Source organism: Octopus bimaculoides, chromosome 5 (assembly GCF_046866305.1).
Source record: "Octopus bimaculoides isolate indiv1 chromosome 5, ASM4686630v1, whole genome shotgun sequence".
In the NCBI taxonomy this organism is placed as follows: Eukaryota; Metazoa; Mollusca; class Cephalopoda; order Octopoda; family Octopodidae; genus Octopus; species Octopus bimaculoides.
In genome coordinates, this window is record NC_142932.1 from 122,015,413 (window position 1) to 122,037,892 (window position 22,480).

The 22,480-nt window shown below is 37.7% G+C and overlaps 1 long non-coding RNA gene across 1 annotated transcript in view; it reads right to left on the reverse strand.

Moving 5' to 3' along the window:
• LOC149135844 (uncharacterized) overlaps positions 1-22,480 on the reverse strand; it is a 303,123-nt gene that overhangs the window by 22,104 nt on the left and 258,539 nt on the right. The gene's annotated exons all lie outside the window — the stretch shown is intronic.

The following is a 22,480-nucleotide window of genomic DNA, read 5'->3' on the forward strand; positions in this document are numbered from 1 at the left end:
TGTAACAGACTGTAGTGGCATATGTCGACTTGACTACATGTAAACAGACGAGACAATTTTTCAAATATCTTGATATCTCTTCATGTTTAATCCTTATTATCTGATAAACAGAGAAACTTACCTGCATTTGCCGTGTAAACGAAGCCCTGAATTAAAAAAGAAGTTGTTACTGTCGGTTTTGGCTGCTTAGCTTCGACATTCCTCAATTCGAAGGTCAAAGTAGACTTCTAGCTATGCTTGTCCAGTCTTTTCATAAGTGTCTTATTTCAGAATACGTTGCTAATAAACTGCGTTTATTAAAAAATAAAAAAAACGATAGAGTGCTTTTAAATTAAGTTTTCCTGTTATTTTTTGCAAGTTAAGCGACTGAGTAGAAGCTTGATTAAAAAAAAAAACGCAAGAGTTTTCACTAGTATTGTTGTTGTTGTTATTGTTTAATCTCAGATCAGACCTGATCGAATAGAACTAGAATCGATTAAAGACATCCCAACCACTACTATCCTATCAATTTTATAATAATAATAATAATAATAATAATAATGATAATAACAATAATAATAATAATAATAATAATAATAATAATAATAATAATAATAATAATAATAACAATAATAATAATAATAATAATAATAATAGTCAAGACGAAGAGTGCGATTTTAGATGTTTTATTTTTTTAACAATATTTCGACAGAACGTCTGTCTTTCTCAAGTTCAAACCAAAAGGTGATTGAAAATTCAAAATTTCAGAAACCAAACGTAGACTATGAACGTGAGTAATCAGCGTCCATACGTTGATAGAATGACATCATCAGCTTTTGTCAGTTTTTTAATAAGCAGAAAGAAAGAAAAAGGAAGACGACAGAAAAAGAAAAGAAAAAGAGAGAAAGAAGAATATTCAATCAAACGGTTTTGTATAAATTTGATGATATTCTCCTGTCATCTTTTTCATTCCCCCAGGGCGTGATGTCAATAACCCGCAAACATATTTCTCCTCATACATTCTGAGAAGTGAAAGTGGGGTACATTCAGGATATTTTTTGAGAATGTGCACTTTTAAGGCTTCTTCAAAATTGCAGCCGCTTGAAACGAAATGTTCAGCAAGTTCTGTTGAACTACTGTTCTTGTGCCTGACGTCGAATCTGTGCCCATTAAACCTTTTGTTTAATTGTTCCGTTGTACAACCAACATAAATCAAGTTATGTTTCGTGCATTCTGCACCGTATACTAAATGGGAATTTTTGCAGGTTCCCCCTTCTGTATAAATCATAACATTTCTATTATGATTTTTGATGGTATTCACTTCACTCATGTTGTTGCACAATGAACAGGGCTTACCTCTCTTGCGGCTGTTCTTTAAGGTACAGCGTGTAGATACTCAAATGTTCGTTTTCTTGGAGTCAGATATAGAGGTCAATAATTCTTTTATGTTCTTATTCCGTCGAAAGGCTACAATGGGCAGCTGAGGAAATGTTTGTTTGAAACTGGGATATTTTTTCACCACATGTTGGTAACTTTCATGCAACACTTTTGAAATGCCAGCGAAACGTCGGTGCGAGTTAATCACTAAAGGAATTCTGTAATCTGTTGTATTTTGTTTGCTAAGATTAGGCGTGTAGGTTTGACTATCTTTGCTAATCTTAGCTATTTCACTTGCTATTTCCTTTAAACGTGAATCACGTTTAAGCATTTTATCCTTTCACATCAAATTCTTGCTCACAGAATCTCCGGACCCACACTCGACAACTGTTAGGAAATACAGCAAATCTGGACTCATCACAGAATATGAGAGTGTCAAATTTTAATGGCCTCTCCACCATCTCACTGGGCCAATCTTTTCTCCGCTTCATATTGGCTGGTCAAATATGTGGTTTCCTTCTTCCTGCTCTGCCATAGCAACCAAGTTTGTGGAGATACCTGACAGCTGTTCTGGGACTGACATCAACTTGCTCCGCTATGTCAGAGGTCTTGCAACGAGGATTATCCTCCACACTTCTCTTGGCAATGAGAAGGATCCTGTCAGAGGGCCCTGGTTGATCTGGACAAGGTGATGTGGACTCCTTTCCCTCTCTGGTGAATTGCACAATCACTCTATTAATTATAGAAAGTAGGATTCGAAGGTTTTCTGCGATTTTACACTGACTATATCCACCTTCAGAATGACCCACAATACGGCCTCTGAAATTCAGACAGTTCTAAGGCTTCTTTTGTACATTGAATGAATAAACATTCCCATATAGAATCTGAAACATAAAAATGTCAATTAATAAGAAATATAAACCTTTACAAGTTAGAATAAACAGAAAACGATGTTTCATGGGGTGTTTATTTACTTCTTACAAGTATATATATATATATATATATATGAGTGTTAATCATCTGAAAATTTTAAGTCTGCCTTCTCTTTTTACATATATACATGTATATATATTTAGCACGTTAAAACCCTAGTTTTATCTGTTCACCTGAATTATTGTCTCACATACAGACGCACACTTTCAAAGACGCGCGCGCGCGCACATACACACAATTCTAGTCTGTTTTCAGGAAGATTTGACTTCTATATCTAGGAAATTGACCTGCAGTGTTGGTACGTCAGGCAAGTGTCTTCTACTAATGTCATAGGCTGACCAAAGCCTTGTGAGTGGATTTGGTAGACAAAAACTGAAAGAAGCCCATCTTATATATATGCGTGTGATTGTGTGTGTGTGTGTGTGTGTGTGTGTGTGTGTGTGTGTGTGTGTGTGTGTGTGTGTGTGAGTGTGTGTGTATATGTTTGCATATTTGTGCTTGTTCCCCAACATCACTTGACACCAAAAGATTGGTGTGTTTACGTCCCCGTAGAAGAGGCCGATAGAATAAGTACTAGGCTTACAAAGAATAAGTCCTGGGGTCGATTTGCTCGACTAAAGGCGGTGCTCCAGCATGGCCACAATCAAATGACTGAAATAAGTGAAAGAATAAAAGAATAATTCTATACGTTTATGCATTGAAATGGCATGTTGCTATCATTTTTCACTTCAGGCTAATTTGGATAATCGTCATGGTTCCTGATGGCTGGATTCACAAGAATTTATAAAATACATACTATCTTCCACCCCATACTTAAATGTGTCTGAGTGAATGTGTGTATGTCTGTGTGTTTGAGTGGTTGGTGAGTTTTTGTTGGTTATATATATATAATTTTAATATCTCCCTTTCTTCCTAGCTCTCCTGTCTAACTACCTTTATCCAGCCAGCCGCCATGATTGACCGCTAGTTCCAAAAGTTTTTTTTATTCTCTCTCTCTCTGTTTATTACATCGTGTTCCCTTCTGTTGAAGAGCGTAGGCTCGAAACATAAAAGATTTTCTCACCTTCCCAAGCGTTAATCTAATACACCTGTTTGTTGATTATACACCTGTAAATTTCTATTATGTATTTAACAAATGATAGAGACGGAAAATAGAATCTACGGGAAACTTTATTGCAATTGTTCGTTTTGATACATCCTGCACCAAGCTCTCGCAATCGTTGTGAGCAATTAAGTTTTCCGTGTATTTCATTTCCGTGTCTATCATTTGTTGTATGCTCAACGAACACTGAAGAATTTCTGAGGTAGACCCAACGACAACTGTGTGATTACCGTGGGTCACCACATGTAGCCACAGTCAGAGAACATGTTTTATCCACTTACTACTAGGAACATACCCAACACTTAAATATTAAGTGTACACACACAGACACACACACACACACACACACACACACACACGTATTCTTTTATTCTCTTACTTTTTTCAGTTATTTGATTGTGGCCATGCTGGAGCACTAACTTAAAAGGTTGTTTACTCGAAGAAATCGATCCCAGAACTTATTCTTTGTAAACCTAGTACTTATGCCATCGATCTCTTTTTACCGAACCACTATGTTATGAGGGCGTAAGCACACCAGCATCGGTTGTCAAGCGATGGTGAGAGGACAAATACAGATACAAACACACACACACACAAACACTCACAAATATACAACGAACTTCTTTCAGTTTCCATCTACCAGATCCACTCAGAAGGCTTTGAACGGCCTGAGGCTGCTGTAGAAGACACTTCCCCAAGTTGTTACGCAGTGGGACTGAACCTGCAACAATGTAGTTGGGAAGCAAGCCTCTTACCGCACAGCCACGCCTGCGCCTGTATGTATATATATATATATATATATATATATATATATATATATATATATATATATATATATATATATATATATATATATATATATATATATATATATATATATATATATATATATATATATACATATATATATATATATATATATATATACATATATATATATATATATATATATAATATATATATATATATATATATATATATATATATATATGAGCCATCCCCTACTCCCAGTTCCTCCGCCTCCGACGTTTGTGCAGCCTGGACCAGGATTTCGAGACCCAGTCCCAGTATCTTGCTCGTCTGTTCATGCATCGAGGATACCCCTCCCACCTTGTCCAATCCGCCCTCGCCCGCGCTCGTCGAATCGACCGCACCACCACACCAATCCCCTAACCGTACCCCCTTCCCACTCCGTTTCCACCCCGCCACCCTACCCCTTCGTCGGAGGATCCTACGGGCCTTCCGTCGCCTCCAGCTCGATCCCACTACCCACCCCATTTTCCCCAACCCACCCCTATCCGCTTTCAAACGCGCCCGCAACCTACGCGATCTACTGGTCCGCAGTTCCCTCTCCTCTTCCTCCCCACCCCCACCCGGCTCCTTCCCGTGCTCCAGATCCCGCTGTCACACCTGCCCCTTCATCACCAACACTACCTCTGTCACCGGATCGAACCTACAAACACTTCACATTCCACACAGTTTCACCTGCACCTCCTCCAACCTTATTTACTGCATCAAATGTACCCTATGCAACCAACTCTACGTGGGGCAGACGGGCCGCCGGCTGGCCGACCGTTTCACCGAACACCTAAGGGACGTTCGGCTAGGTTCGGACTCCCCTGTCGGCCGTCACTTCCAACTGCCCAACCACTCTCCCTCTAACATCTCCGTTTTTGGCCTCGCCCTGCACCATGGGTCCACTCCCTCGCGACTCCACTTGGAGCAACGCTACATTTTCAACCTTAATTCTTCTTTCCCCTTCGGACTCAACACAGCCTTCTCTTCCTTATGACTCTCCCCTTTACGTCCCTGCAACACTTTACATAATTTTTTTTTTTTTTTTTTTACCCCCCACCCCCCTCGTCCCCCTTACATTATATCCATTATTCTCTTGTTATTAGACTTACTTTTTTCTACTTGTTATCTCACCACTACCTACACGCACAAATACCCACACACCTTACATATATACCGCCCACATACATATACCGCCCACATACATGACAAACATACATACGCGCCCTCACACACATAGCCGAACGCACATATATACACACACACACCCATATATACGCGCACGCCTACATACACAGCCGCATACACATGCACACACATACACACAGGAGTGCACACACAAAATAACACACATACCTGGTACACATACGCACGCACACACATAAACATACACATACACACCCCTCACATACATAAAACCACACACACACACACATACACACATACACGACACACATACACATATACACACAGGCACACATACACATATACACACATGCACACACACCTCTCACATACACAATATACACATACACGCACGCACAAAAAATATACACACACGCGCACACGGAAACACATACAGACATACATAAACACACACACGCCCGTACCTAACACTCACAATCCCACACACACACGCACATCCACACATATACACACACACGCACACACCCACATACACACACACTTCTCACCAACACTACACACTCACACAGACACGCATACAATCATACACACATGGGCATAAACAACACACGCATATACAATAGCAAACGCACGCACACACACGTACACAGCAACGCACATACACACAACATACACATACACACAAACACACACGCACGCACAGAAAACATACACATACACACACGCGCACATACAAAATACACACACACACGTACACGTACCTAACACCGACAACCCCACACAAACACGAACACACACACACCCAAACAACCACCTGTTGACTTTCTACCTACACTGTCTACAGTGTCCACTAACCAGTCCTGCTACTAATTTCTTCCACTACGTCATACACACACACACACACACACAAACACACTAACAGATAAACCACCAAACCATGCACACACACACACACACACACACACATACATACGCACACACACGTTCTGTTATCACACACACACTCGCAGACTTTCGCACGCGCACCGATATTCATCTCCCTTTTTCACTCTCCTATCTTAGAATGAACTTTTCCCCCACCACCTCCTCTTCCGGTCTTTTCATCATGTAACCTCGTGGGCATCGGTACCATTTTCCTCTTTCTCCGTTCTTCCATTCTCCGAACTTTCCATCTTTCCGACGAAGGGCTACGCCCGAAACGTCATACACTCTCTCTTTCCTTTCCTGAGCGTCCAATAATACTATCCATATCACGTCCTCACTTTGTTGTTTTTTTGTTTTTTTGTTATTGTGTTTTTGAACTATATATATATATATATATATATATATATATATATATATATATATATATATATATATATATATATACACACACAGAGAGGAGGTGGAAAGACAGACTGACAGACAAAGACAGACAGATTCTTGGATAGAGATAGGTATACTTTATTTAAAAGCAGCAGAAATATAACAAAAGCTGTTACTCAGAGTTTCACGTTCCTGTCCGACGAACGGGAACGTGAAACTCTAAGTAACAGCTTTTGTTATATTTCTGCTGCTTTTAAATAAAGTATATTACTCTACCTCTGGTATTTGAGTACTCCTTTTTCCACCTTGTTTCACATTTATATTCTTACTCCGGTGTAGATAGAGCTAGCTAGCTAGCTAGCTAGCTAGCTAGATAGATAGATAGATAGATAGATAGATAGATAGATAGATAGATAGATCAGTAGCATGTGTATGAGCGTGCACCAGTGTGAAATGTAAGTGCAACGGCGTGGGAAGTTAGTGTGTCTGTGTATCGAAGCAGCACTAAAATTCTAAAAAGAGAATATTTGACAGTTTTTCACAAGTATATTAAAGTAGTAGAACGAGTACTGAGCGGATGAAAAATATTTAACTTTTATTGTAATAACCAACAACAACAATGGAGAAAGGAAAAAAAAATAAAATGCAGTAACATGCCAAAAGCTTGGGTGCGGCTCGTAAAACCCCAGCATAAGAGGATTTGGCCGTATCAATGCTAAAAAATAAGTGATTATAGCCATTTTGTCTCTCTTAAAAATCGTTTCTTGTCTGGCTTCTCAGTTATATTGGTGTTTATATAATGTATGTATGTATGTATGCATGTATGTATGATCACAGCACCATTAAGTTAAGCTTCGTGCAATGGCCATACTCGATAACGAGGGGGCAGCCATCATGTATGTATGTATGTGTGTATGTATGTATGTATATATGTATATATGTATGTGTGTATGTATGTATGTATGTATGTATGTATGGCTATACACATCTAACTGGTTAGTATTTTCAATTGTTTAGACAGAGGTTCGAATTTTCCAGCTTTAGAACTTTGTTTTGCTTATTTATTTATTTTATTTATTCTTTTATTTATCAATTTATTTAATTTCTTTGCTTGGCAAAACATGTCCTACTTAGAGATTTTGTAATGATATGAAACATGATAAAACATGTTATTCCATTTCCCTTACTCTCTTTCTCATTCTCTCTCACTCTTTCTTTCTTTCTCTCCGTCCCTTTCGTTCTATCCCTCTCCTTTTACTACTTCCTTTTTAACTACTTCCACCTCTTACACGCTCTTCTCCCCTTCATCTCTCCGTCTCATTCTTTTCTTCCCTCTTCACATATTTTTCTCTGTACAGTTAAGTATATGCGGGATGTTTTATTCACTGTCTCTACACTAATCAATCTGTCTAAGTCCCTCTTTCTTTACTTGTCGATTTATATCTGTTTGTCACCACTGCCTGTTGCTAGCCACATATCACATTCTACATACATATTATAAGCCCTCACCTACCTCTCCATTACCAAACATACTACTTGATCTAGCCACCTACATGCATACTTATCTACCTATTTACCCACCTGCTTGCCTGCTATGCTGCTAACTTGGCCCTACTTAATGTATACAAAGCATTCATCAAAATATGTTTCACCATAGCTCTTTATGCTACATATTCTAACTTTGCCACACCTATCTGTCTATCTTTTCATTTAACAATTTATTTATCGATCAATTTAGTTAGCCTCTGTATCTACCTGTGTATCATATTTGTCTATCAAGCCTACTTTTTTGTCGATATATGTGAACACATTCCCTCATGCCTGAGATAGTTTTCATTACACTCATATACACACACACTCTCTCTCTCTCTCTCTCTCTCTCTCTCTCTCTCTCTCTCTCTCTCTCTCTCTCTCTCTCTCTCTCTCTCTATCTATCTATCTATCTAAATCTGTCTATCTACCTATCTATCTGTCTATATTTTTGTCTGTCTTTCTCTAGCTCGCTCGTTCTCTTGGGTACGCTCACACAGACAGACATATACATAGACTCACAACATCCATACAGAATGACGGTGCCAGTCTGACCAGGAAACTGTGAGAACGAGGAAAGTTATGAGGTTTGAAATGATAAATCAAAACCACTTCTGAGTAACATTGTATTGTTACAGGTGTGGCAGTGTGATTAAGAAGTTTGTTACAGGTGTGGCAGTGTGATTAAGATGTTTGTTACGGGTGTGGCAGTGTGATTAAGAAGTTTACTTCCCAACCACATGGTTCTGGGGTCGGTACTTTTTGGTTATCTCACCGCCATTAAAAAGTTGGGTTATCTCCCCCGTTTAGGTACTTTTGGTTATCTCCCCCAACTAAAAAAAATTGTTTAACCCTCAATAAAAGAAAGAAAAGAATGAAAAGATTAATAAACATGAAAACGGGAAACAAAAATAAATAAAAAGGAAAGCTGAAAAGATTAAGCATCTTATTGAATCTCATTTCATTTTCATTTTATCAAGTTTCAGCTCATGAGCTGTGACCATGCTGGGGCAACATTTTTATAACAAATCATACCGTGTCTATCGAGGAGGCCAAACGTCAACAATCTGTTGAAGTATTGAAGCAAAAGGATCTAACTCTCTTGTAATCCAATCCCTTGTCGCCACATAAACTCGATTTTTTAGTGGGGAGATAACCCATTTTTTTAATGGGTGTGAGATAACCAAAAAGTACCCTGGGGTCAACCCCACTGCGTGTGGGCAAGACACTGGGCAAGTGTCTTCGATATAGCCTTAGGCTAACCAAAAACTTTTGAGTGGATTTGGTACAGAGAAACAGGAACAGATGGTTTATTTCAGTGGCGTATTGTGGTTGTTGTATTGGGTGTGTTGCCACATCCAATGCCACTAAATTTCAAGCAGGGGTGTGACAAAGGTTTTCCGTCAAGATTTGTTATTAAATTAATGAGTAAGGTGAATATTTATAATGAATTCGCACACCTAATACTCGGAATATACACCTCTGAAAGAAAGCCGTCTTATACAGCGCTGGATTAAACATTAAGCAAAATAAGAACATGCTTAGAGCATCAAGCGAAGGAGGGGAAATTACAGAAATGGTAACTAGTTTACGGCACAAAAGAAATCACTTTAAACTTGCTAAAATAATATTCGGCGAGCTGGCAGAAGCGTTATCACGACGAGCAAAATGCTTAGCAGTATTTCATCTGTTTTTACGTTCTGAGTTCAAATTCCGCCGAGGTCGACTTTGCCTTTTATCCTTTAAGGGCCGATAAATTAAGTACCAGTTGCGTACTGGGGTAGATCTAATCGACTGGCCCCCTCCCACCAAAATTTTGGGTTTTGTGCCTAGAGTAGAAAAGAATATTCGCTGTATACCATGAAATGAAAGACTTTGACTAAAAGTTTCTGATTTTCGGCACGTCTTGCATTTATTTTATTTTGTTTTGTCTTTTATTTTACTTGTTTCAGTTATTAAACTGCGGCCATGCTGGGGCACTGCTTTGAAGAATTTTAGTCACACGAATCGCCCGCACTACTGATTTTTTTACGTAAACCTAGTACTTATTCTATCAGCGTCTTTTACCGAACCGCTAGATTACGGGGAAGTAAACTCACCAACACCGGTGGTAAAGCGTCAGTGGGGGACAAATACAGATACAAAGAAAGATAAACACACACACACATATTTATCTAATCGTTAGCTATGCCCAGTGAAAGGGGTTTTCACCACCATGTTGACCAAGACTAGCTTCTAACCTCCATTAATAAAGAATTTATGTGCCTCCGGTCAGCATGCCTGATGCGTCGCCAAATCATGTTAAGAGCAACAATAGACGTGAAACCAATGGGTACTTTTTGGTCATAAACAACGGTTACATAAAATATTACTGTTCATAAAAACTATTAGAGTGTACGTCTTTTGTCCGATTTATGAACAACTGACTGTTATAGATATTATGTAAGGCTGGTGAGGGAGGCAGAGGAGTTGATGCAGGAGATGTCCATGAGTGCGGGGCTGAAAATGAATGAGATTAAGTCGAAGTATCTGGTAGAGAACATTAAGAAGCCGGAGAAGATTATGAATGTAGGCGGGAAGCCACTAGAGGTCGTTGAGGACTTCCTGTATCTGGGAGCAAAGACTGGGAACACAGAGGGTGATATAGCTGAGAGGAAGAGCAAACACTGGGCGGCATGCCACACTTTGAGATCTGTATGGGAATCGGGCCTTCATAAAGACCTGAAGATCCGTCTCTTCGCTGCTGCAGTAGAGTCTGTGCTATTATACGTGTCTGAGACTTGGATACTGACCAAAACACTCATTCAAATGGTAGATGGGTGCTACATGAGAATGCTGAGGATGGTTCTGAACATTAGTCAGTATATACTGAGGATGAAGAACTCAGGGCTTCTTGGCAACTAAATATGAATTAACTTGCTGCATTCATACTCAGTGAAGCTGTACTGTCTCTTAGCTCCCTTTGAACGTTTGCAGACAAAAGAAATAGAAGAAAGTCGCCATAAATTTGTCTCACCGATGACTTGAAATTTTCACTGAGACGCGATAAAATATCCAACATAAATAGACGTGAACAATACACAGTATATCAAGGAGGATACTGACAGTTCCAAAGTATATTCAGCAAGTTTTCATTTCTACTGGTTATCGGCCTTTTTTTTTCCAGGAAACGTTTTGAAGTGTTGAACCAGAGTGGATCGAAGCATGAACACTAATACAATTTCTTTTCAAACCGAGTCCAAGCCGCAAGACCAAACACAGCCTTCGTCATTCAATTATACACATAAAACTAATTTTCTCTTATTTCTTCATATATTCCTTTTTCTTGACAAAGAGCCTCTACCTCGAAATATTGGATCCACAATTTTGGCTTTGGGCCGGCAATTTCAGGAAGTGGGTAAGTCAATTGAGGAAAACCTTGGGATCTCGCTTTCTACATTTAATAGAGTGATTGTGTAATTCACCAGAGAGGGAAAGGAGTCCACATCACTTCGCCCAGGTTGACAAGGGCCCTCTGACAAGACCTTTCTCTTTGTTAAGAGAAGTGTGGAGCATGATCTTCGTTGCAAGACCTCTGACATAGCAGAACAGTTTGATGTCAGTCCCAGAACAGTTGTCAAGTATCTCCACAAACTTGGTTACTATGGCAGAGCAGCAAGAAGGGAACCACTTGTTTGACCACCCAATACGAAGCGGAGAAAAGGTTGGGCCAGTAAGATGGTGGAGAGGCCACTAGCATTTCGGAACACTTTCATATTCTCCAATGAGTCCAGAATTTCTGTATTTTCTAATAGTGGTCGAGTGTGTGGGTATGAGGACCTTGTGATCAAGAATTTGATGTGAAAAGATTGCAACCAACAATGAAACACAGCAGCTATTCTGTGATGGTCTGGGGAGCAATTTGGAGCAATGGCCAATCAGAGCTGGTGGAGTGTGAAGGAAACACAAACTCAGATAAATATGTTCATATTTCAGAAAGGACGCCTTCCAATATTCTCAAGGGATAAAATAATTTAAGAAAACTCTTTATTTGTGGCTCCTTGTCACACGGATTTATGGCTCCTTGTCACACGGATAAAATGACCCAAGATTTGCTGGAAGAGATTAGCATAAAAAAAGCTTCTATGGCCTAACCAGTCACCAGATATGAACCCTATTAAACATCCCTGGGACATAATTGACATGACACTTCATAAAAAGAACAAGAAAGCGTCTTCAAAGCCAGATCTTTTGAGATTACTGCATGAAACTTGGCAAGAAATTTCTGAAGAGAATATTCGTCATCTAATCATTAACATGCCTAATAGGCTTCTTGAATTGAAAAAATATAGGGGAAGTAACTCTAATAGGCGGAAAAAGAAAATAAGATAAAAATATTATAACAAAGATAAAATATATATACAAACATTTGTGATGTATTGGAAAATGTCCATCTATAAGTGACAAGAAATATCTACCGATATTAAAGGTCATTTCGGTGGAGTAATCGAGTATGAACCAGATAATTTTCCTGTATCGATGTTTCCTTTTCTTTATTTCTGGTCTAATAGTAGGGGTGTAATCTATTTCCTCTTTAAATCCACTAGCTTTAAGGGCATTATTATCTAGTGGGGCAGCATAATTAATTGTTTATATTGGAGGAGAGGTTAGAAATTCTCCTACTAATATTCTTAACTAAATTCTTAAGCACTATGGGTGGGGGTGGAAGGAACCTACATTAATATAACTTTGTTTGGCTTCCTATAAGGTTTGTAAATATTCTTTTGTAAATCTAGAGATACGTCATGGAAACTGACCACCATCGGGTTGGTATCGGTTGTTATGCTAAGATCAAATGTTTTCCTAAGTTGAATAACATCCTTCCTTAACCGATCTTGCGCTGGTCCATCGGTATTCTAGAGCATCGTCCCTATAAATATCGAAATATACACCAAGAAAAGCTTTTCCTAACATGTCTAGCAGGAATAGCCCAATGAGATCGCATATGCCTATTCCATCATATGACCCCATGCTCACATCGAAAGAATCTCTATGTCTGCTGTCTTGACCCACTCTGCGTTCTCACTGAAGAGTAAGGTCTTTCTGGCATGGAGATTATATCCTTATCTTGTTCACTAATCTCTGTAAAATTGCCTGTGAAAGTCAGGGCTTTATCTAGCAGTTCTTTTAGAAATAGATGCATAGAAATCTACAATATCGAATTGTGTAAATCTGACTTTATTCCTCCTCTTTTAACTCACTCTGTCCCTTTCCTTTCTGTTTTCTCTTTCTCGTTCTTCCCTAATTCTTCAATCCCTCTGCCCCTACCTCTTTCCTCTCCTTCCACGTGGCCAGTGTTCCTCCAAGCTTGACATTTCTTTCTTGGTTCGGCTACCATCCGAGAGGCATCTCTTATATTCCTTCGCATGACTTTCATCTTTGCCAAATTTGGTGAAAATCTGTTCAATACACTGCCGCAAATTTTTCACCAAATTTGGCAAAAATACTCGTAACCCTAACCCTAACCCTAACCCTAAAACCCTAACCCTAACCCTAACTCTAAAATCCGAACCTTAACCCTAAAGCCCTAAAGCTAAAACCAGTACAAACGCACGAACGATGTCATAAATGACAGTACCGCTGATAGTTGCTGTTGACAAACAGCGGGAGTAATTTTATTCAAGGGAAAAGATCCCATTACACCGCCACAACGTGTTGTTGACAAACCACAGCAGTAATTGTTTTCACCTCAATAGACGTCAGTGATTGGTTGAAATTACCTAAATACGACAACTTTAACACGAAATTACTTTAAAAATATAAACTTTTCTCAACAACACTTAGAGTAAAAGATGTTTTATATGACACATTCTACCAGTGTCCCAATTTGAAAGTGTTTCGTTAGAAAACAAATGGTGTCCGCCAAATCAGAAAGATCCAAAATAAGGAGATTAAGAATATGGAAAAAATTTTCTTTTAAATCTTAAATTTACCATGAAAAATTCAGCTAAATTTTTAAATAACACTCGCACGATTTTCACTAAGAAAAATAAATCGGATGTTTTGCTTGGAATCAACTATCCTGGCCTGAGCCTTTTTGTGGTCCGAAAAACGGGTTGGGGTGTGGTGGAAGCCTCGAAATTTTACCCATTTATATTATGTAATTCACTGACAAATTGTTACAGACCTCTTTGTTTCATTGTTGTTAAATAAATGGATTATCAATAAACTTTTTTCTTCAGCTGAAATATAAACTAAATCTTTCGCTCCCAAAGTAGTATGTGTGTGTGAGAGAGAGAGAGAGAGAGAGTGAGAGGGAGGAGAAATATGAACGATTTAAAATAAATGATTTAAAATAACTATATTTTAATTGTTGTGTGAGAGAGTGTGTATAATCTCATTACAAAATATAGTGTCTTCCAAAAACATCCTATATTTGAAACTATATCTCATGTTTAAGAAAAAAAAGCATTTTACATTTTCATTTTTCATGAACGCTGACACTTACTCTGTCACCCTCTCCCACTTTTTCTTTACTTTTTTTTTGTTAGACGCTGGCAAACAATCTCTGTCTCTCCCTCGCTTCCCCTCTTTCACACACATATATACATCAACACACAAATTCTCTCTCTCCCTCACACGTATACTTTCACTTCGCCAGGTTAGCAAACTTCAAAATTGGTAAAAGTTATGGTTGAAAATCGATTTTTACAGCTATACGCGGATACCTCTGAGAGAAAAAGTTGACGAAAATGCAGATAGGGTCTTGACGAATGTCCTCCTAAAATTAGAGTGACATGCGTGCTAACTTGTGGACGTGCATAAATTACATTCACGTACACACACACACACACACACACACACACACACACACATCCTGCCTTTTATGTATACGGATTGCGTAATGAAATCGGTTCCTTCTTTTTGACTAAACCCGTATATATATATATATATATATATATATATATATATATATATATATATATATACATACATATATATATATATATATATATATATATATATATATATATATATATATATATATATATATATATATATATAACCAAAAGACCCAAGTACAAACCGTCACTAAAAGTGACTTAGGGTTCAAGCCAGCACCAGCATTGCTAGAAATAAGAGTCATTAGTCACGAACAGTGCATTTTAGTCAACTTTTAATCACGAACAAGACAACCTTTAGTAACGAACAGTTCAAAGAGCACTGTCAATTCCCAACAGCAAGCGAAGGCGCCAGGTCACCGGTGATTTCGGATTGAATTAATCCCCATTGGTGCTGCAACTACGTTGCCTAGGGTTAAGCTAATTCGATTTGTCAGTTTATAGAAATTAGCATACTAATCAGTGTCTGATTGAGTAAAATGGTAAAGTGATAATTATAAATTATTAAAGTGGTAAGTCGCAAGATTTTTCCCACACTTGCGCCTATATAAATTTACAAATTTAAACACAACCCCACAATGACATTAAATAACCAGTCACCCACACATGTACATATATGGGCAACACAAATGTAGGAACAAGCAAACTCTGTCCTGGGCGGGTTTTTGTTAGTTTATGTATTTGTTCTTGTATATTTTATCATATGTGTGTATGTGTGTGTGCGTGTGTGTGTGTGTGTGTGCATGTGTGCTTGGGTGAGTTGGCGAGTGTAGGCTTTTATTAAAATTTTATGAATATGGTTTATGATTTGCATGCATGATATGACATTTTCTAAATATACATTTCAAACCTGTTTTATTATTTTTTTTAGTCTATTACAGAGAGATAACAGTGTGACGTCTTAATAGGCTGGTGAGAAGGGATGATATGCTAAGAGAAGTAAAGCTGAATTAGGAGAAAAGAATTAACAGGTAGAAGGAGGAGGTATTACTTGGAATTTTAGCAGTTTGTCGATGGGAAAACCAACAGCTAAGAGGGAAAATTGTAGAAGTGCGCAAGGATGTAAAAACGGTGAAGAAATGGCAAAATGAAAAAAAAATTGAAATTGAAAAATTGAAAAAATTGAAAAAAATTGAAAAGAGAAATGGAAAGAATTGAAAAAATTGATTTTGAAAGAATTGAAAAAAGTTGAAGAAATTAAAAAATTAAAAATCTTTCATTTTGTCAGTCCTCCACGGTTTTCTCTTCCTTGCTCAATTCTTCCATCTTTCACTCTTAGCCGTTGGTTTCGCCATCGACAACCACTAACCCACTCCCATTATCTTTCTGCCCGTTCATTCTTTCCACATACCTCAGCTTTCTTTCACGTAGCATAGCACCCCCTCTCACCATCCTACTACGGCGTCACCCTGTTACCTCTCTGTAGTAGACTAAAACCATTTTGCCTGAGATACACCAATATCTTTTCTTTTCTTTTATTCTTTTTCCCAGTGCGTAAGAAGAATTCATAAAAGAAAATTTATTGTATTAATTTCTATGAAAAAATAAAGAAAAAAAACTAGGTCTATGAGCAAATGAATAAAAAAATATTCTATAAATTTTTAACTCGATATATCTACTGGATTAAACAGAATTTACACTCCGTTTGTTACGACGACGAGGGTTCCAGATGATCCGAAAAATAACGTGCAAGTGGCTGAGCACTCCACAGACACGCGAACCCATAACAACGTTCTCAAGTTCTCAAGGAGGTTCAACATGACACACAATGTGACAAGGCTGGCTCTTTGAAATACAAGTACAACTCATTTTCCTTTTTCCAGCTGAGTGGAGTAAAATGTCTTACTCAAAGACATGACGCGTCACCGGGAGTCGAACTCAAGGAGGCGAATGCCCAAACCATTGAACCACGCGCCTTCACTTCACGGGATTAACGCGTATTCCATTATTCAGAAGTCCACATCGCATCTTGTTTAAATTAGCTTTGGTTGTCTATCTCTAAATTACATCATCTCATGACCTGTATTTCATTGTGAAGAAAGCATCATCTTGAGATTTATATCTCAGCAAAAACAGGATTTATTGGAAAGAAGATGGAGAAGGAGAGACAAAAAATGAAAGAGAGATCATTTAGAGAGACAAAAAATGAAAGAGAGATCATTTAGAGAGACTCGTTTACTGCATCAAGCTATTCAATTCACGTGATTATTAAAAGGCCATTCTGTTTTGTCCATTGAGTTTTGCTAGCTTTTTTCTTGGTTTCTTACCTATTTTTCTTGTATTTTTCTTGTGTCTTTCTGTTTTTTTTTCTTTTTATCTTTTAATGTATATCAGTCATTATGTCAAAGTGAAGTCAGCTAGTACGTTGAACAAGCAATAAGATAGCTTCACTCGTAAATTATCACGATTGTTTCAACGTTTCTGTGGGAATTTAACAAAACAACAAAAAATTATTAAGACGTTAACCTTCCAACAAACACTTTACCATATATATATACGACGAACACACATGTATGCATACACACATATATATATGTACATCTATCTATCTATCTATCTATCTATCTATCTATCTATCTATCTATCTACTTATCTATCTACTTCCATTTATCGGTGTCTTATTGTTTGATGTAGTTAAAGAAATTCGTTTCAAACTGAGTGCTTTATTGATAACTGCTTGGAATTTTTAATTCCTATCTTTTGTTCTCACACACACACACACACACACACACACACACATATATATATATATATATATATATATATATGTTTAACTCAGCGTGATATGAGACCAGAATTATAGAGCACTGCAACCAATATCCTGTTCATTCTTCTTCTTCTTCTTCTTCTTTTTCTTCTTCTTCTTCTTCTTCTTCTTCTTCTTCTTCTTCTTCTTCTTCTTCTTCTTCTTCTTCTCCTTCTCCTCCTCCTCTTTCTTCTTCTTCTTCTTGTCTTTGCACAGCTTCTAACGCTGGAGACGTACTACGGTGTCAGCTGCTCACTACCAATAAATTAAAGAAACCCTTTATTTTTCGAGTACCATCCGGAGTATTCAAGCGGTTCCAAACAGTGCTGTTTTCTTCAAGTGCTCCACCCTTATTGCAGCCCCTATTTCTTCTATGTGTTTATTATTATTATTATTATTATTATTATTATTATTATTATTATTATTATTATTATTATTGCCTTTGCACACCTTCTAACGCTGGAGATGTATTACGGTGTCAGCTGTACCCTACCATTGAACTAAGGTAACACCTCTTATTTTTCGAGCACCTTCCGGAGTATTCCAGCGGTTCCAAGCAGTGCTGTTTTCTGCAAGTGCAGCCCCTATTTGTTCCACGTACTTCTCGAGATTTTTGCTCACTGTTCCCAGGGCTCCGACAATTATTGGTACTACTACCACCTTTTTCATCGACCACAACTGCTTAACCTCCCAAGCTAACTTATCATATCTCTCGACTTTTCTTTCTTCCTTATCGCATACCTTGTTGTCAACTGGGCATGTGATATCTATGATCCAGCAGATTTTGTTTTCTTTCTCAATTAAGACTATGTCTGACTTTCTATTCTCTGTCTCATGGTCAAACTGAATCATAAAATCCCATAGGATCTTTGCATTTCCATTTTCGACGGTGCCTTCAGGTTCGTGGTCGTACCAATTTTCTTCTCTGTCAAGTCCATACTTGTTGCAAAGTGTCCAATGGACAAGCCTGACCATATTGTCGTGGTATCTCTTATATTCTTTATGGGCTAGTGACGTACACTGGCTAGTAATATGACATATGGTTTCATCGTTTTGTCCTCAGATTCTGCACTTATCACTTTCTGATGTGTTGTCTATTCTGTATTTTATGTAGTTTGTTCTTAGTGCTTGCACTTGGGCAGCACTGACTAGAGTCTACGTTTCCGGTTTTAAATCATCTTTTTTCTCTGTCTGTCTTATCTTCAACATCCCTATGTAATTGACCATGCCTTCTTTATCCACACATTTTCAGTTTCATTCGCTTTTAATTTCTTGTATAGTGCTTTATCTTTGCAATCTTTCATCCTACACAAACCCGACCTTCCTACTTCTAATAATAGCAGTTCTGTGGCATTTTTTACATATTAAAAATTAGTAGAATTTAAAATATTGCTTTTTATATTGCATTCACGTCTTTGAAAGATTTTAAAATATTTACCTTTTATTTTTCTAGTGTCAGTGACGTAACATCTCTTTATGTATATCTCTCTATCCATCGCTCGCTATCTATCTCTATCTCTCTGTAACATATCTCTCTATCTATACGTCTTGTTATAAATAAAGAATACATCTCGGTTGCATGTAAAATGCATACTAAAACAAAAGAGACGATTGCACATAAAGTCGAACATGTAAGCATGTAATAAGATGTTTGCTCGTAAGGTTTATAAGAACTGGAGACCTGACATAGTTACTACAACTTTACATTGGCGAATCTTTAAAAACATAAATTTGAATTTGAACACGTAGAAAAAGTTATATAACCACAAAACAGAATACGTCTTTGAAACATCCATGTAAAGTTCGTATGGGAAACGAAATACCAAGTCGTCAGGCAAATTGAATTTACGACCAAACATTGTCATAGTCAATAAACGAGTAAAAATGGGTGTTGATTAATCGATGTTGTTTTCTTGTTAGATAGTAGAGGGATGGACGAAGGTAACGAAAAGTTAGAAAAATGCTATGAACTGCCTATAGCAGGAAGGATGAACAGTACTCGTCTCAAGGGAACAACAGCACTTCAGTATCGGCTTCACTGCTCTTAGCTACAGAAAGAGTGTAGGGGAAACATCTTCTTTCCGTGGGTGGAGGAAAATCAGAAGCATTTAAATTACTAGATTTTGCCACCCACAGTGATCGAATCAATAGAAAACAAGCCGCTTAAAGAGTTTCAACATGGTCACTTGACCTGCTAAAAATAGCAATCAAATGACTCCTAAGCTACATATTTTAAAAAACACTCATTAGTTGAATCGTGTAGTCTCTTTTTCTACTATCTGAATAAAAGAGGTGATCATGGATGGAATGCCTTTTATCATAAATCAGCTCAATCATTGTTGGTTTAGAGCAAAACAATAATATTTCATAAAATTTTCTGGAGCACCCAACCTCCACACTCTCGCATGTGTGGTGTAGTGATTAGATAACTAGGCTTCCAATCACAACGTCGTGGGCTCGATTAACAGTCGGAAACGCAACACGCATCCTTCAGAAAAGCATTTCACTTCACGTTCTTTTCTACTCTAGGTACAAGGCCCGAAATTTTTGGGGGAAGGGGCCAGTCGATTAGATCGACTCCAGTACGCAACTGGTACTTAATTTATCGACCCCGAAAGGATTTAAGGCACAGTCGACCTCGGCGGAATTTGAACTCGGAACGTAAAAAAGACGAAATACCGCTAAGCATTTCGCCCGGCGTGCGAACGTTTCTTATTTCTTTCTTGCCTACAAGGGGCTAAACATAAGGGAGACAAACAAGGACAGACAAAGGGATAAAGTCGATTACATAGACCACAGTGCGTAACTGGTATTTAATTTATCGACCCCCTAAAGGATGAAAAGCAAAGTCGACCTCGACGGAATTTGAACTCGCTCTTAACCACTACGCCATATGCCCGTGGGTTCTGAATATAGAACTGTATGATGTGATAAACATGCAACTGAACGAGATCGTCCAGTGTTGGGAGGATGTGACATAGTGATTTGTTTTGGTTCTTCAGATATCAGCGGCCACCAGCACATCACAAGTGATATAGCAGACAGTTCAAAAGCAGGGGAGGCTGGTCAAACAAAGGAATAACGGCAGAAGGTTTTTCCTACAGCCATGCGATAAGAAAAAAACAGGTGAGATTTGTGAAGTCAACAAAAGAATTTAAAAGAAAAATTGTCGAAAAAATATTCTCGCTGGGTGCAATCGCCATCTTTGCTCCCGTATCAACCACATCACTGTCATCGGCCACCCCTAATTTCTCCACCTCTACCTTTTTATCTATCTATCTCCTTACCCCACTTCAATTTTGACTTGCGCTTTCTTATTTCTGTATTGCCCACAAGGGGCTAAACATAGAGAGGACAAACAAGGACAGACAAAGGGATTAAGTCGATTACATCGACCCCAGTGCGTAGCTAGTACTTAATTTATCGACCCCGAAAGGATGAAAGGCAAAGTCGACCTCGGCGGAATTTGAACTCAGAACATAAAGGCAGACGAAATACCGCTAAGCATTTCACCCGGCGTGCTAACGATTCTGCCAGCTCGCCGCATTTGACTCACGCTTTCTGTTATGTTGGAAATGCATAAGACATTCTATCGAAATTTCACCGCAACGCTTTCAGTTTCCTTCGTATTCCAACATGTTTACCTCAGCCATTAACTATTGGGTTGGTGCATAATTATTGCGGCTTTTTTTTTTCTTCAAGAAATTTTATTCAACAAAAACAATAACAACATGTAACAAAAACATCTTTAAATGATTATTCCGGAGCATATTCACCATCTACTTCAATTACTGCTTCCCATTTGATTTGCAGACGGACAGACCGTCATTTAAAAATGCTTTTGTTAAATATTGTTATTGTTTTTGTTGAATAAAATTTGTTGAAAAAAAGTCGCAATAATTATACACCAACCCAATATCTATCTCCTCACCCCACCTCAATTTGACTCACGCTTTCTGTTACGCTGGATATACATAAGACATTCTATCGATATTTCACCTCAACTCTTTCAGTTTCCTTCGTATTCCAACATGTTTACTTCAGCCATTAAGTACATTTAAACTGGCTTGCTGTAGCCGTCAGATACAAACACACCCACCTTGTTAAAAAGAAGACGGCAGAACATTGATTTTGATGGACTACGTAGACAACCTGTTCTATCCTGCACAATAATAAATTGATTTTTGTCTATATGTACATATTAATTATATATGGGAGAATATACAAATAATAACAACAGACGAGGACAGGTGGTGTAAATAACAAAAGTATATATTAGTATGACGCTCGGGAATACGGAAAGTCTTTGACGTTTCGAGCTACGCTCTTCAACAGAAAGAATACGGAGACAAGGAGAAAAACACGGAGAAAAAAAATTGAATAGTGTTCAGTCAACGGTCAATCATAATTATATATATATATGCACATATTATAATTATGTATGTATACGTATACATAAGTATATATGTATACATGTATATATATATATATATATATATATATATATATATATATATATATATATATATATATATATATATATATATATATGTGTGTGTGTGTGTGTACACACATATATATATATATATATATATACACATGTATATATATCTAATTACATATATATGTATGTGTATGCATATGTATATAATAAATATGTGCCTATAAATATGATATATACATGTA